Genomic DNA, 15339 nt, shown 5'->3' on the forward strand with positions numbered 1-15339 from the left:
CTCCTGGCTTTGGGAGCCCAGCCCCAGCCTTTGTAGCCATCTGGAAAGTGAACCGGCAGATGAAAGATCTCTCCTTTTTCTCCCTCCCTCTTTCTTTCAAATAAATAAACCTTTGAGAGAAAATCACGGAGAATGACAGCATTTCAATTTCAGATAACTAAATATTCACTTGCTTTATGCCACAATACATACTCTATAGTCTTTGCATAACAGTATTAATTTCTACAAATAATGATTACTGAAAACAGTTTCAGTATATTCTGGAATACTTATTTCCTTTAGCATGTTGATATAGGCCAACCCTTAAAACTGGCTGTGACGTGAGCTAGTTGGGGAAAAGGAACTGAGGGACTGCCAGCCGTGTCTTTGCAGCAACCCTGCACCACTAAAGCCCCACCTCCTTTCGTGCTAATGGAACATGGTTTTAGGCTCCGCACACCCACACCCATACAGTATACCTGAGTTTCACTTCCCCATCATACATGAGACACCGTGACAGCATTGGTACACTGCAGCTTGATGTGGAGATGCCATGACACTTTGGTAGATATCACCACTTGCACTGGAGCCCCGCCCAAACTCCACCTCGTTTGTATATTCAACTAGGGCATCACCCACTTCGGTAGGGGCAGATGCCACTCTTTCCTCATAGAAACAGTTGCCCGTGTCTGCATATGTACCATACATTTAGATTAATTCTGCTTTCCTCCCTTCACCTTTATCTATGTCTCTGCTTTGAATTCTTCCCTCATGCTGAGACAGGAACTTTGAGCAAATCCAGCTAAGGACCCTGTCCCCCATAATATTTGGATGAGTTGCTATAGAACCTCCCAAACTGGATTCACTTGCTGGAAGCACAGAAAGCTAGTGCCTGACACTGGGGTAGTAGGATAAAGGAGGTGTTGACCACAATATGCAAAGAGAGAGCCAGGAAGCTAGTGCCTAATTTCCCAGGCTCTCCCAAGGGTTGGGGTAAAAGTTCTTACAGACTGAAGTTGGGGCTGAGAGGTGCATGTTTAGCTCATGTCCAAGTCTCATGTCAAAGATCAGCAATGTCATGTTCTCCAGGCAATTTTGACGGCAGCAGAGTGGCTCTAGTCCGTCTAGGGGCTTCCTGCTAATGTAGAACCTGAGGGGCAGCAGTGATGGCTCAAATTGTTGTATCCCTGCCCCCATGTGGGAGAGCTGGATGAAGTTCCCAGCTCCTGGCTTCAGCCTAGCCCAGCTCTGGCTGATGTGGGTATTTGATGAGTGAACCAGTAGGTGGGAGCTCTTGGTCTGTCTTTCAAACAATAATTAAAAAATAATTACAGTTAAAAGTAATACATACTATTAAGCTGAGCCAAATGAAATCACCATTTTTGCTATGTCAAAAACAGGCAACTAGAAACAATTCCATATAGCTATAAATGTTAGGCGAGCAGAGAGAGAGGTGGGCAAGTGACTTTGTACTTCCCAGTGACACTATTTGTGCAATTGGAAGTTTCCCGTGGTGGGATGTCAGGTGCCAGGATACTTGCTCAGTGACATGAAATGCTAAGATGCTAGTGCAAAGAGCCTTCGATCCTCCTTGGTGGTTATTTGTGAAGGACAAACCATGGATTTAGGTTGCTGCAAATTACAGTGAGCTTTTCTTAGAGCCAGATGGGAGTTGTCTGCAGTGAGGTGGTAATGGAAACCAGGAGAAGGGGGTGTGCTTAGAAAGGAAGATGCTGAGAAAGACAAGGAAATGTATCGTATGCTGGGCGGAGAGGGTGGAGTAGAGGAAGCCAGGAAGAGAAACAGAACAGTATCAGAGTATTTCAAAAAGTTACTGGAAAAAGGGAATTAAAAGATGCATGCATATGAGAAGTCTTCAAAGAAAAGTGCATGAAAAGTGTGTATTATTCAAAATTGGGCATGGATTTCAAAATTTTTTTGCACCAAAAGCTTATTTTTTAATCTGCTATCCCCGAACGTTGTAAAGTATCCTTTCACAGGTGCTGCAGAATCAGAGGAGGAAAGATTCAAGGATGAACATGCAAGGGTGTCACAGAGTGGGCACAGATGCCAGCAATTAGCAAAGGCTCTTGGTTTGCCCATGGTGGGTGGGGGCCTTGATAACATGAGAAGAGCATATTTTCTAGGATGATCAGGGCGTAAACCAGACGGCCAATGGTTGCAGTGGAACTAAGGCAGTACACACTGTACCACGGCCACAGGCCATGCAGTCAGACTGTTCAGGTTTACGTCCTGGTGTGACTGCTACCTAGCTCTGCAGTGATAGGCACTTTACTTACCACCTCCGTGCTTCCCTATCCTTTACAAAGTGAGCAGGGTGACAGCAGAACCTGGTGTGACGATTTGCTCTGATGGACCCACTTCTTCAACCCTTCCTTTATCCACACTCTGCTGCGTAACCTTGTAGTGCCCTCTCTCCCCGCCTCAGGGCTCAGCCTTTTGACTCTGGCTGATAGAATGAGGAGGAGACACTGAGCCAATTCTGAGCTCAAGAGACCTTGTGTCTTTTTTCTTGCTTTCTTGCCCCTCTACCATCCCTTGAAGAATATACTCAGAGCAGCGTGCTAGAAGGTGGCGTGTGAGTGAACCAGGCATGATCAGCTGAGCCGTTTAGGCACCTCCACTCCTACCCCTCCACCCAGCTCACTCCGGAACTGTGAGCAGGACATGCCTGTTGTTAAATGCATGGAGGTTGCTTGTCAGGTGTCTCTGGAAACAAATAACCCCAATGCCTATCTTAAAGCATTTCAGGATTCCATGAAATCATGTGTGTAAAACACTTTGGATGACCCCTAGCGCAGAGTAGCTGTGCAAACAGGTCTAAATGGTAGCCATTATTAGAGACAGTGATGGTCTTCCTGGGGCCACACAGGGAACTGCTGAGACATGGTGGTAGCCTGGACAGGACAATTAGTGGTGCCTCTCCAAACTGATATATTTTTCTGTCTTTCTCATTGTTTAGTGATGGAGAAAAAAAATGAATTTCTTTCAAGAATGATTGTACACAAAACCGATCTACTCATTGGCATTTCCACTGATTGAAACAGAGCTGATTCCTAGGAAGAAAAAACCCAGCAAAATAGCTGACACATTTTGGTAATCTACTTCCTCTCTAGTGTTCTTTTGTGCTTTTCAACCAAGAAAATTTCTTAGACTATATATTGAAGGGTACACAACTTAGGAAACAAAACGAACCTCATTTCCAGTGAATGCTACCGTACATGCATTATTCAGTTTTGGAATTTCAGCTGAATGAGGCTGCTGTTAGCTGACTGACTTCATGTTAACTCGTAAAAGCACTTGACAGAAATAGGATGCACTCACCAGGCAGCTTTGGTTCCTTCTTTTTATTAGTTCCACACAAAACCATGGTCTGACTCTGCAGAAACAAAGTATATTTCTCCAGTTTATTGCCCTGGTGGCTTCCTACCCCTCAGACTAAACAAGAGTCCTGGATGCCTTTGAAACTAACCCGCTCCTTACTTCCCTTCCACCACCTCACTATGGAGAGGCTGTGCAATCAAATGCACCTTTGGTGCCTGCATCTGCAATGCTGGCAGACAATTCAGGTGGAGCACTGGCACACATGTCAGTGTCTTTCTTCTGAGTTGTAAAAGATTCTCTGACCGTGAATAGGAAGTAAAAACCAGAAGCTGAGAATCTTCTAAAATCCAGTTCCTGCTTTTCACCCCTACCTTCCTTCCATTGGTAGCTGAAGCCAAACATAAATAGGCTATTGACTATTGCCTCAGAAATGAATGCAAACTGCAAACAGCAAACCAGAGTTCAAGAGTTTATGCTGCAACCAGCTTCAGGCTTATTCTCTAACAAGCTTCTAATCCCTTTCAGTTGTCCTTGCAAGACTGAGGGCCCTACTAGCACGTTCTCTAAAGTTGAAATCCATTGAGTTTGGCTCACTGTCGGGGAGTGAGTGTCTCTTCTGGGGCGATCATTTGGCCTAGCAGGAAAAATACTGATGAAGATGCCCATGCCTCCTCTTGAGGTGCCTGGGTTCGATTGCTGGCTCCTAATTCTAGCTTCCTGCTGATGCAGACCCTAGGAGACAGCTATTGTGGTTGGATTTTCCTGTTATCCGTGTGGGAAACCTGGAATGAGTTCCCAGCTCCTAGCCCTGGTCCTGGGCACAGCTCCATTGTGGGTATCTGGGGAGTAAACTAGCAAATGTGAACTCTCTTTTTCTCTGGTCTTTTTCTTAGTGTCTCTGCCTTTCGAAAAAAATAACAAAATGTTCCTCTTCAAATGTCTCTTTAGTTCATTGGGTTTAAACTCCTGCTCTACCATGTGTTAACTCTGTGACCTTGGGAAAGTTACTTATCCTCTCCATGCTTTTGTTGTTCTCATCAACAAAATGAAGATAATGAGAACATTTCCTTCAAGACAAGTTTGACATGATTCAACGTGATAATCAATGTAAAGTGGTTAGTATAATACTTGCTACATAGTTAACACTCATTTGTATATTCAGTTAATATTTGCTGAGGCCACTCTATGTCAGGCACTGTTTTAGGCATTCAACAAAACATCATAAATGGTATGGATCTTACTTCTAACAAAGGAGATAGCAAACACACATAGAAGTGTGTGTTCAATAATGTTCAATAATGCTAAGTGACATAAACAAAAGGAAAAGCAATTCAGTGTGAGAAGAATGGGAGTGCTGAATGGATTTCAGTGTTGAATAGGAAGAGAGAAGCCTCAGTAAGGTAGAATTGGAGTTAAAAACTCAGAGGTAAGGGAGTGAACATTCCAACCTGCATTCGAGGCCAGAAGGCTAAGGGCCAGCATGATCAGAAGGAGGCACAGGAGTGTGGTAGATGAGAGCAAAGCAGTAGCAGGTTCTAATCACTCGGGTCCTTGAAGGTGTCTCTCAGAACTTCAGCTTTCACACTCAGTGACCTTGACCGCTGCTGCAGGTTCTGAGCAAAAGAGCAGTAGGATGTGACTTAGACTTTGTAAAACTTCCTTCTTTGACAACCTGAGAGACAGACTCTCATGCACTGTTTCACTCCCCAAATGCACGAAATTGCCGGGGCCAGGCCAGGGCCAAAACCAGGAGCCAGAAAGGCAATCTAGACCTCAAGAACCCATTTACTTGAGTCATCACTTCTACCTTCCAGGTTCTGCATTTTTGGGAAGTTGGAATCAGGAGTTTGAGCTGGAAATGGAACCTAGACACTCTGATGTGGCATACGGGTAACCCAACCACATCTTAACCACTAGGCTAAATGCCTGAACCCTGGCTTACATGTTGAAGAAAGCCCTCATTCTCTTTGTTGAGCATAGACTGTAAGGAAGGGAGCAGTCAGGGAGACCCACTGCTACTTCAATATCTTAGCGATGCATGGTAGAGCCTGAGTAACTGAAAAGATGGAGCTGCCATCTACTAGGATGGATGGGGAAGAGGGAGGACAGCAAAGAGCAACGGCTGTCTTGTTACTCAAGAAACCTTGCCTCCTTTTGTTACTATCACATGCTACCTCCCACTGTTACTAATGCAGGTAGCTGCCTTAGATCTGTCCCCAGATGACAGACTATTTCAAACTACAGACCATATCTCGTTCTTTTAAATTGACCACAGTTCAGCTGATGGGGCTATACTCCAAATTGGCAACACACACCAGCTACATTCCTGGTGCAACTACATCCATCCTTCAATGTCTTAGCTGAAAAAGAAAGAAAAAAAAAAGAAAATTGATGGAGAATAATGACATGAATGATAGAGGACATTCCTTCACATATACGTAAACACCACTCTTATATTAAATCGTAGCATCTGGAAGTCGAATGGCTGAACTGCAACATACAAACTCCCCTGAATATTTTGAACAATATTTGTGAAGGGATACTTTAGGTCATATGAAGGAATGTTATAGAAACATTTCTCGGGCCAGTGCAGTGGCATAGCAGGCTAAGCCACTGCCTGTAGCACTGGCATCCCATGTGGCATCCCATTCACGTCCTGGTTGCTCCACTTCCAATCCAGCTCTCTGCTAATGCACCTGGGAAAGCAGTGGAAAATTTGCCCAAGTGCTTGGACTCCTGCAAGCATGTGGGAGACAGAGATGAAGCTCCTGGCTTCTGTCTGGCCCTGCTCTGGCCATTGCAGCTAGTTCAGTAGTAAACCAGAGGATGGGAGACTTCTCTCTCTGCCTCTGCCTCTCCCTGTCTGTAACTTTGCCTTTCAAATAAACAAATAAATCAACAAGAAAGAATGAAACAAATAGTCCTTTAAAACTCAGTGCTATATACCTGTAGGGATGTAAACATTTAGCCTGATTTATGACTGTCTTTTCCTATAGGACAAATTTCTGTTGCTAATATAGCCTGATTTCTGCTCTTTAAAAAGAAATAAAAGTCAAGGGCAGGTGTTTGACCCAGCAGTTAATCCGCCCATTGGGATGCTCACATCCTGTATCAGAGAACCTGGGTTTGAGTCGCAGCTCTGCTCCCAGTTCCAGCTTCCTGTTAATGCAAGGAGAGGCGTCAGGTGAAGGCTCAAGTAGCCGGCTCTCTGTCACCCAGATGAGATGCACCAACTAAGTTCATGGCCCCTAGCTTCAGCCTGGCAAAACCCCAGCTGCTTGGGGAGTGAGCCCGTATATGGGATCTCTCCTCCCTCTCCTCCTCTCTCCCTCTACCCTGACCCTCTTCTCTCTTTTCTCCTCCCTCTCTCTGTCCCTCAATCTCTGCCTCTCAAATAAAATTAAGACTATTTGCAGCATAGGTCTGAAAACATTTTCTCTATAGGGCCAGGAAGAAAGTATTTTCAGACTGCAGGTCTGTAGGCTCTGTGGCATCTATGAAACTATGCCACCTAATGCAAAAGCAGCCCTAGAGCATCCCTAAGGGAGTAGGCCTGGCTGTGTTTCAGTAAGACTGTTTACAAAAACAGGCGGTACCCAGATTTGGCACAAGGGCCTTAGTTTGCTTAATATCTTTACCTTGAGTTCATCTTTCTCTCCGACCTCTGCATTCCCTTAAAACTGCTTTGTTGAAGTTATCATTGAGCACCATGTTGCTAATTCCAATGATCAATTCTTGTTAGCAGTAGCACTCAGAACAGTTTGTTCCTCCCCATGGCCTTCAGAACACCATGCTCCGCTGGACGTCCCCCTCCGTCACGGACTCCTCCTCCTCTGTTGCTGGTCCCTTGTCTTCTCTCTGATTCATAACCCTGGAGGGACCCAGGGTTCAGGTCCATTTCTCTTGTATATTTAAACTTACTCCCTGATGATCTAATTGAGGTTCATGGCTTTAGATATAATTTATAACCTAGTGAATCTCAAATTCTGATTTCCAGCCCTAACCTCTCTCCTACCTGCAGAGTCATATTTCTGATGGCTTATTAAGCGCTTCCAAGTAGACTATAACAAGCACCTCAAACACATTTTCCAGGACTGAGCTTCTGCCCTTTTCCACAAGATTCCCCACCCCCCGCCCCCAAAAGCTCCCTCATCTCGCTGAATGGCAATCCCATACATCAGGTGTCCCAGGTGTCAGCGGCTTCTTTGTCTCCTCTTTATTTCTCATCCCTACGGCCTATCCACCAACAAATTCTACTGATCTTACCTCCACACCCATACGGACAAAGCATGGTCTCATCACCCCCACTGCTACCTTCCTGGTCTAAGCCCTCTCATTTCTCAGGGAAAAGATTGATGTAACCTTCTACCTAATTTCCTGATTGCCACAGTCATTTTTAATGTAGAAACCAGAGATATCCTTTAAAATACAAACTGGATCATGCCATGCCTCAGCACCCCCATTCCACTCAGAGAACCTGCTCAGCACTGTCCCGTGTCCTGTGTCTCCAGGCCCTGCATTGCCTCAGGTTCTCTCTGATCTCCCCTCTCAGTGCTTTTCCCTGGACATACTCTGCTCAGTGTTTGTAGACGTCTCAGTCCCCTCCCAGTGCAGGGCCCTTGCCCTTGCTGTCCCTTGCATCTAAAACACTCTTCCCTCAAATATTCACAAGCCTCTCTTTCTTTCATCTGCCAAGGATTTCCCCAAATACCATCTTCTCCTTGAGCTCTGTCCTCACCCCGTATTCAGCACTGTAGCCGCCTGGTCCTATCCCCCTCCTCATGCTCTCCTCCAGGTACAATACCGATCTCTGCTGGGTGATCTCCTCAGCCTGGCAGGTGCACAAGGGCAGAGGTCCTCGCTGCTCTCCCCATTGCTGTAGCCAGCACCTAGACCAGTGCCTGTCCAGAGTAATCACGTGATAAATATTTGAATGATTTTAAGGCTCAGGATGACTGTGCTCCTAAGGAAATGATTTATTTTATGGAAAGTATGAATTTTGTAGCATTATGTTTTCTTCTGAAATTTGGCTACTGGGGACCATAGAGCCACTCGCATAACAGCTAGCAGCATTTATGATGTGGAGTAGAGTTTTGATGCTGAAGATCCTTTGAGTCCCAGCCCAACAATTTAATAGATGTAGAATGAGTTACTTAGATTTTTTAAATCACATAATGTCTGATTTTTAAGAAGTTTTTGTTTATTTATTTGAAAGGCAAGTGACAGGGAGAGGGGCACAGAGAGAGGGATCTTCCATATGCTGTTTCATTCTCCAAGTACCTACAACAGATGGGGCTGGGCCTGGTCCAAGCCAGGAGCCAGAGACTCCGTTGAGGTTTCCCATATGGATGGCAGGGATACTTGGACCATCATATGCTGCCTCCCAAGTGCACTAACAGGAAAGTGGATTAGAAACAGAGACAGGACTTGATCCCAAGCACTCCAATGCAGGATGCAGTCATCCCAAGTGGAGGTCTAACCCACTGTACCATACACCTGCCCCTATTTAGCCTTTTTTAGTTCAATTTTCCATTGTAAAATGGTTAAAATACTAGTAATTATTTACTCAAAAGAGCTGATGTGGGGATAAAATGAGGCAATGGGCTCTCAGAACTGGGCTTGGCATGCTGACTAGGATTGATAATAGTTCCTGGTCTTCCTAGGATGTTCAGCCATCTCAGTTTACCTAGGAAGGAAGGTTCTCCCTGGGATTTCACTTCTTAAAATAGGAGCTTCCAAGTGAACTATCTTATTTCTCTGCTTTGACATTTCTTTTTTTTCTTTTTGTTTCTTATTTTTATTTTATCTTCCTGTGGAAATTATGAAAAATGTCTTACAATTTTTTTAAAGTACAGCATGAATAAATCATGCATGCATTCACTTACAATATTATGCACATTATAAGCCCTTAATATATATTAATAAACCATATGCTTTATAAAGGAAAACAAATGACTGGATGAAGCCATACTCATTTCTTCTCTAACAGGGCTTATATTCACTTTTCTCAATTCTGTATGCAAATCAGAAACAGAAAAAAATGAGGTAAATATGACAAAGCCTCAATGACTTTATCATGAGCAAATTTAGTATCATTCAGCAACCACAAGATTATGTAAATGAAAAAACTAACACTGTTAAGTGCCACACAAATGTCGGCTGATGTTATTATAACAATCTGGTCTTATGATCCCTGAGGCCTCTTCAGTAACAGAGAAGTGCTAATGAAATGAGGCTGCATATTTTTAGAAATACAATATAAGTTTGTGTCTGTAATTCTCCACAAATTTCTTGTGTAATTAGCTTCCCTTTGATTGTCTTTGTTGGCATTTTCTCCTCTCCTATAAGCTTTGTAAACCTTAATATTTGAAATCTATATATTATATGGAATATATGAATAATTTATATGAAATATACTATATGAAGTATATACAGATAACAACATCTTTGTTAATGAAAGATGTTACTAATACATCCAGAAATGCAGATGTAAGGAACCCTGCAGACTCTCTCCCCAGCAGAACAATCATCACTGGTGAAACAAAAAAAAAAAAAAATAAGTCCCTAGAAGTTGGCTTAAGAGCATATGCAAATGGAGAAATATTTACTCAAGAAAATCTAATATTAATGAGAAGAGTGAGTCTGTGGCATGAGAGACATGGTATTCTACTACCTCATCTCAGCATGATGGAGCTCTGTCATGAGTGGGTAAAGCCAAGAACACGGGGCTGTCTCTTTCCAGGCTCCAAGTCTAGAACTATGCCATCATCCCATGCAGAGGAGTAGGCCACCAGCATTTCTCAACCTTTCTCTATACTCCATGCTTCTTGTTGTAGTACCTTTATTCCAGGCAAGATCAGCTGAGAGATACGGAACTCCTTCTACATAGTCTCTGCACATAGAGTAGGGCTTTATCAGGTGTCAGTATGAAAACCCTATACCCAGTCATCCCTGCTGAAGCCTTCACATTACATGAGAGTTTCAAGTCAGTCGAGGCAAGACAAGAACAGAGGCTAATGCTTCCACACAGTTAACCAATCATAAAGCAGTGGTTTCACTCCAAGAGAAGCAGGTCATTGTCCACCCTTAGCTCTGGAACAACAGTGTAGAGGTTTTGTTGAGGAGGAGATGTGGGCCATAAGAATGGAGCTTCAAAGTTCCTCTCAAAGAAACTGAAGTTATTTGGGAAAGAATATGGAATTTAAAGCCCCGTTGTACTGTCAAAAAAAAAATTAGAGCAGTAAGCTCAACTGCTAGGTATCTATAAGTTCAACAGAGACACTAATGGACCAAGATTTAACTAGATGAGAATATTGAGCAATTTATGCCCCCAAATCACTACTCAAAACAATTAGTAATCAGCTGACAATTAGGACTAACAGTAGATGTGATATCAACAGAGGCAATTTAACAGATCAGGGTAGGAAACTGTCAGAACAAGCTGTGTTAAAACCATCGTCGTTCCAGGGTGAATGATGGGTATATAGTCAAGACTGAATTCTCTGAGGAGCGACATCAGAGTCCTCACAAGAGAAGCAAAATAGATTGAAATAGCTCATTCAAATCATTAAACAAGTAAAACCAAGCCTCTGGGAGCCAGGGGGCAGCATCAGGGGGCAGGATGAATCAGTGTTGAGTGTTGCTGTAATAGATTTCTCTAAATTTCCAGTTTTCAACAAAAAATATAAAAACAAAGAAGTATGACACACACAAGAAAAAGACAGTGGGAAATGCCTGTGAGAAGGTCCAGATATCAGACTTAGCAGATGAAGATTTCAAAGCAAACATTATAAAAATGCTCAAAGAACTAAATGAAACCAAACTTTGAAAAGCAGAAGAAGGAAGATCGCAATGCCTCCTCAAATAGAGAATATCAGTAAAGAGATAGAAATTATGAAACAAAAGCAATAGAAAATTTGGTAGTGGGTGTTTCATGTAATTGTTAAAATGCTGATTGGCATGCCTTCATCCCATATTGAAGTGCCAGGGTTTTAGTCCTAGCTCTGCTCTTGGTTCTGATTTCATATTAATGGGCACCCTAGGAGACAGCCAGTCATGGCTAAGTAATTGGATTCCTGCCACCTGTGTGGGAAACCTGAATTGAGTTTCCAGCTCCCAGCTTCAGTCTGTCCCAGTCCTGACCATTGCAGGTGATATGAGCTAGGCAATGAGTCAGTGAGTGACAAAGAGCTAAGAGACTTCCGGTAGTTTCTGTGCTGTAGCCTTGCACTGCTGAAAATTCCACCCCCTTCCCATGATGTACTTGAGCCTCCTCCATGATACAAGAAGACACCATAATGAACATGTATAAGCTGGGCTCCACATGGAGATGCCATGAAGCTTCCCAGAGATCGTCACAGGCACTGAGTCCTGCCAAAACTCCACACTGTTGGTATATTCATGTAATGCACCACCACCAACACAATAAATGGGACAGCCCATCAGGGGTAGAAGTGATTCCATGAAGTCGTCCACATTCCCTTCTGAACGTCTACTATCTCTATCACTTTAAATAAATCCTTCTTGCATTCTTTCATTCTATGTCTCTGCTTTGAATTCATCTCATAAGCCAAGACAAGAACTTTGGAATAGATCTTGGATTCATTTATCTATTTATTTATTATTAGGCAAGGAAACCCATCCCCACAACATAGGCATTTAGAGAGTATCTCTCTCTGCCTTTCCAATAAATATTTTTAACACACCAAATCAAATTTTGGAATTGAAAAGTACAGTAATCAAATTGAAAAATTTGTGAGAGAATTCAACAGTGGATTTGAGTTAGCAAAAGAATCAAAGTTTCAGATGTATCAGTAGGTATGCAGTTAGAACAGAAAGAATGAAGAAAGTTAAACAGATTTCAGAGAAATGTAAGATTCCTTTAAGGACATAAATTTATGCATAATGAGAATACCCACAGGAAAGAGAGTTCAACCAGAAAAAAGTTAACTCAAAGAAATAATGGCTGAAAACTTCCCAAATTGAGGAAAAATATTAATCTATACATGTGAAAAGCTCAGTAAACCCAAAATAGGATAAATGCAAAAATATCCACACTTAGACACATTGGAGTAAACAAATTCAAAGAAAAACAGAAACTCTTGTAAAATAGAAAAATTATTCTACAAATAGAATTATTCTACAAATACAAATAGAAAAATTACTTTGTACATGCAAGGGAACCACAATAATATTAGTAATCGACTTTTCATGAAAAACAATGGAGACCAGTTGTATGATATATTTGAAGTATTGGGGAATGAAATTCTGTCAACAAAGAATCTTAAACTCAGCAAAAATATCTTTGAGAAACAAAAGTGAGAAATACCAAAGTTATCAAAACATAACAAGTGTTGGGCAGGATGTGGAAAAAAGAGAACTCTTACTCCATGCTGGTGGAAATTCAAATTTAGTATAGCCATTTGGGACATCAGTGTGTAGGTTCTTCAAAAATTATAAATTTTATAAAATTTATATCTATCATATGACCTAGCTGTCCCGTTGCTGGTTATATATCAGAAAGAAAGGAAACCAGCATATTAAATAGTTACTTGTATTTCCATGTTCATTGCAGCACTAATCACAGTAGGTCAGATATAGACACAACCTAGTTGTCTATCAATGAATAAAGAAAATATGGTGTATGTATATAATAGAATATTGTTCAACCATCATAAAAGAATGAAATGCTGACATTTGCAGCAAAATGGATGAAAATGGAGGTCATTATGTTAAGTGAAATAAGGTAACAGGAGGACATTGGGTTACGTGAAGTAAGCTAGACTCAGAAAGACAGATTCCACATGTTCTAGTATTGGGAAGCTTCAAAATGGTCAGGAAGGGTCAGGGGATGGATAATGGGCACCAAAGCACAGTCGGAAGTAGAAAGCCTCGGGTTCCACAGTACAGTGGGTAGCTACAGTTCACAATAACATCTTATATAGTCTATAAAGAAGTGGGGAGAGGAGCTGATAGGCTCCAAACATAAAAAAAGATAAGGAAATGGAAAGCAAGTTTCCTGGTTTCATCAGTTTATGCTGTATGTTTGTACAGAAATATTGCACTGTACCCCATAAAAATTCACTATTACATGATATTAAAAATCTTAAAAATGTTTTTTATTTGACAGGTAGAGTTACAGACAGTGAGAGAGACAGAGAAAAAGGTCTTTCTTCTGTTGGTTCACTCCCCAAATGGCCACAACAGCCGGCGCTGTGCTGATCTGAAGCCCAGAGCCAGGTGCTTCCTCCTGTTCTCTCATGTGGGTGCAGGGACCAAACACCTGGGCCATCCTCCACTGCCTTCCCAGGCCACAGCAGAGAGCTGGACTGGGAGAGGAGCAACCAGGACTAGAACCAGCACCCATATGGGATGCTGGTGCTGCAGGCAGAGGATTAACCAAGGGAGTCACGCTGCCAGCCAGATCTTAAAGATTTTTAAAGTGTATTTTTAAAATTTATTTCACTTGAGAGGCAGAGTTGGGGCAGAGCAGAGCAGAGCAGAGCAGAGAGAGAGAGAGAGAAAGAGAGAGAGAGAGAGAGAGAGAGAGAGAGAGCTTCTTTCCATCCACTAGTTCATTCCCCAAATGGCTGCAATGGCTAGGTCTAGGCCAGGCCAATGCCAGGATCCAGAGCTTCTTCTATGTCTCCCATATGGGTGCAGGGGTCCAAGCATTTGGGCCATTTTCTGCTGCTTCTCCTGCTGCATCAGCAGGGAGCTGGACTTGGTGTGGAGCAGCCAGGACTCAAACCAGTACTCATATGGGATGCTGGCATGGCAGATGGTGGCTTAACTTGCCGCCCCAAAACACCAGGCCCAAAAATGTATTCTAAAATTGATTGGAGTTACAGCTGCTTAAGTTCACGAGTATACTAAAAGCCATTGAACTATATATTTTAAATGAATGAAATTTATGGTATGTGAATTATTATATCAATAAATTTGTTTAAAATTCATTTAAAATATTTTAATTGACAATAGCAATCTAGCATTCATTCAACATGCATTTGTTAAACATCTGTTATGTGCCTGACACTGTTCACAGCATGGTGGATGCAACAGTGAATGGCATAGAGTTAAATCTGCCCTCTTGGGCCGGCGCCACGGCTCACTAGGCTAATCCTCCGCCTAGCGGCGCCGGCACACCGGGTTCTAGTCCCGGTCGGGGCGCCGGATTCTGTCCCGGTTGCCCCTCTTCCAGGCCAGCCCTCTGCTGTGGCCAGGGAGTGCAGTGGAGGATAGCCCAGGTGCTTGGGCCCTGCACCCCATGGGAGACCAGGAAAAGCACCTGGCTCCTGGCTCCTGCCATCGGATCAGCGCGGTGCGCCGGTCACAGCGCGCCGGCCGCGGCAGCCATTGGAGGGTGAACCGACGGCAAAGGAAGACCTTTCTCTCTGTCTCTCTCTCTCACTGTCCACTCTGCCTGTCAAAAAAAAAAAAAAAAAAAAAATCTGCCCTCTTGAGCGGACATTCTAGGGAATGGTACAGGCACTAGGCATATAAGGAGGATACATTATTTTTATTGTTGATGAATATTTGTTAGTGAATTAAGCCCCTGCCTTCATGAAATTTAACTTGATGTGTCTACATTTTCTTTTATCTCTGGGGACTGAGGTTGAAAGGAAAATGGGCTGAGTGAATCTGTCCATATGACACACGTACTGGAAGTTCCCAAACGACCCCAGACATCCCATTTTGGAAGTGCCTGTTCACTCCTCTCACATGCACAACAACTAAAGAGTGAGGGATTTCCTCCTCCATCAGCAAACACGCCTGTATCTCTCACATGCTCTGGGGCCTCAGGACTTGGAATCAGCATCGTCAGTATGGGAACATCCTTAACCATGTGTTCTGTACCTTGGAGTTCCTAAAAGTCACCACATGCTCATCTCTCTGGGTGAACTGGAAAACATGCAAGGCCTTATTCTCTGGATCTTTGATTTTTAAAAATTTTTAAAAAAGATTTATTTATTCTATTTGAAAGGGTTACACAGAGAAGGAGAGGCAGAGAGTGAG

This window comes from Oryctolagus cuniculus, chromosome 2 (genome assembly GCF_051225735.1).
Source record: "Oryctolagus cuniculus isolate XC-2025 breed Fujian yellow rabbit chromosome 2, ASM5122573v1, whole genome shotgun sequence".
In the NCBI taxonomy this organism is placed as follows: domain Eukaryota; kingdom Metazoa; phylum Chordata; class Mammalia; order Lagomorpha; family Leporidae; genus Oryctolagus; species Oryctolagus cuniculus.